At 28.1% G+C, this 2,449-nt stretch overlaps 1 long non-coding RNA gene across 1 annotated transcript; it reads left to right on the top strand.

The window, feature by feature from the left end:
* Window positions 1-1,388: 1,388 nt before the first annotated feature.
* LOC128296431 (uncharacterized) lies at window positions 1,389-2,040 on the top strand. The gene is made up of 2 exons (XR_008287049.1): window positions 1,389-1,531; window positions 1,888-2,040. It is a non-coding gene; the product is annotated as an uncharacterized LOC128296431 (long non-coding RNA).
* Window positions 2,041-2,449: the final 409 nt, after the last annotated feature.

Below are 2,449 nucleotides of genomic sequence, written 5' to 3'. Positions count from 1 at the left end.
CTTTTTATGAAAAAGTTATTTTCTTAGGGACGAGGTTAATACAACATAAGTTTGTAATAAAGAATTCATGAATACAAATCTCGGTATTAACGAGCGTAACAGAATGAATATAAACGCAAACATGAATGATAATGATGAAAGCAAAATAAAATAAACGGATAAGCTAAAAGAAGAGAGAAATGGTAAATAAGCTAATAGTATTGGAAAAAAACGTAATAAAAATAAAAAATAGAAGTAAAAATAAAGAAAACTAGTTGTAAATAAATATTATGCAAAGTTATTAAAAAGATTGATAGCAATAGTAATGATAATAATAAACGTGATAAATATTTTAAAGTGCGGAACGATATATAAAACGTATAAATATATATATGTATAGATAAAGAATATATAGTTTGAGTGAGAGTAGAAATAATTTAGTATATTTAAACAGTAATAGGCAAAAAATATAATAGTAATATAATAGTAATAATAGCAATGATAATAATGACAACAATGAGGATAAAATAACAAACTAATATATTAAGTTACAATAGTAAAATAAAATGATGATAATGATGATATATTAAATAACAATAGTAAAATAATAAGTAACAATAATAAAGTATAAATAATAATAGTGATGAGAATAATAACGAGTGATAATAATAATAATGATATGATAACAATAGTAGTAATAATATATTGGTAATACATAATAGAGGAATAAATATAAGTATAATAATAATAATAATAATATTTATAATATATGTATATAAAAAAAAAGGTAGTAAAAGGATGTGTACATATATAATAATAATAATAATAATAATAATAATAATGGAAATAGTAATGAAATGGCATTAGAATAAAATAAATATAAGTATAAGTATAATGATGATGATGATAATAATAATAATAATAATAATAATAATAATAATAATAATAAGGAAATGATAAAACACTTAATTTTAATAATAAAACATCAAAATAACGAAAAAGGATTAAATTGAATTTAAAACCAAAAGTTTGGGGGGGAAATTCAAAATAAAAAGAAAGGGGAGGACCTATCCGAACGGATGCATAACATGGGGGGACCAAAAGGGAAATAATCCCCTTCCCCTCAAAACGTACAGTTTAGTAGGGACCGGACTAGAATCTAGAAAAAATTCTGGGCCAAAATTGAAAAATAAAAAAAACTTGATTACAAAATAATAAAAAGGGGGAAGGACCACGCGCGCAAATTCCCTCTTTTCCAAAAACACGCGGATCCTGCTGGCGGGTCAGGTCGAATCGGGTCGGTGCATGGGCAAAGGGGTAAAACGGCGTTGTTTTGGCACTAGGGGTTAAATCCAAAACGGTGCCGTTTCATGGGGCTTATAAAATCAAATTTTTTTTCTAAAAAATTCATTTTTCAAGTGTTCTAAAAAAAAAAGGGTTTGAATGCTCTCCCCCCTCTCTGGGTTAACCCAGAATTCGGCCAAGTGGGGTCGCCAGACTGTCGCCAGGTTGCCGCCGGTCGCCGTCGCCGGCCACCGCGGAATTTCAAAAGGTATTTTTTTTCTTTTTTTTGCTATATTTATATCTAAATATATATATATACTGTTTTTGAAAGAAAAAAAGAGAATATGTTTATATGTATATAAAAAAATGAAAATAAAAAGGAAAAAGAAATAAAATCTTAACGCGTTTGAATCTTTTTTTCTTCAATACTTGCTGTTTTTCTTTATTCAGATGTGTTTGAAAACCTTTTGCATTTATATTCTTCTCCTTTTTTGTATCCAAAAAAAAAACCCGAATACATTTGTTTCTTTTTTGGCTTTATAGCCTCTTACAAAAGTTCTTTATTACTATTTGCATTCTACTGTTTCTGCTCTGTCTTGCGTGTCTCTTTTTCTCTGTTTGCAGGTGATGGAACGGGAGCAGGTGGTGGCAGCAGGCTAGGAGGAGGCGTGTGGGCATGCTGGTACGGCGGCTGAACTTAGGGGGCCTAAGGTTTTTTCTTTTTTTGATTTTGTCTGGGCTAGGGTTAGGTTAAACTATTGGGTTTGGGCTTGAATTGGGTATATTAGGTTTTGGGTCTGTTGGTTTAGTTTATTTGAGCTTTTTATTTAATTGTTGGGCTAATTGGTAGGGCTTTTGAGGCTCGGGCAGAATCGGGCTTGTACAATATTACTACTTTATTTTTTATTTGGATATCGTATAATTTTTATTTTATTATTAATTTTGCTAATATTTTAGAGGCATTTGCTTGTTAAGTTTTAACTATTTTAGTATTATTTAAGTATAAAGATTTTCTTAATATATTTTCAATTTGTTCAAAAATATTTTTTATTTTTTAGTAAATTTGATGTATTATATATTTTTAGTTTATTTTATATAAAAATTTTAATACTGATCAGACGACTTCAAATTTAACATTTTTATCATGATCGGGTTTAGATAAAATTTTATTCTCTTTTTCAAGTCG

Source organism: Gossypium arboreum, chromosome 8, assembly GCF_025698485.1.
Source record: "Gossypium arboreum isolate Shixiya-1 chromosome 8, ASM2569848v2, whole genome shotgun sequence".
In the NCBI taxonomy this organism is placed as follows: Eukaryota; Viridiplantae; Streptophyta; class Magnoliopsida; order Malvales; family Malvaceae; genus Gossypium; species Gossypium arboreum.
Note: the sequence above shows the minus strand (reverse complement) of the source record. Positions and strands in the feature narration are given on the sequence as shown.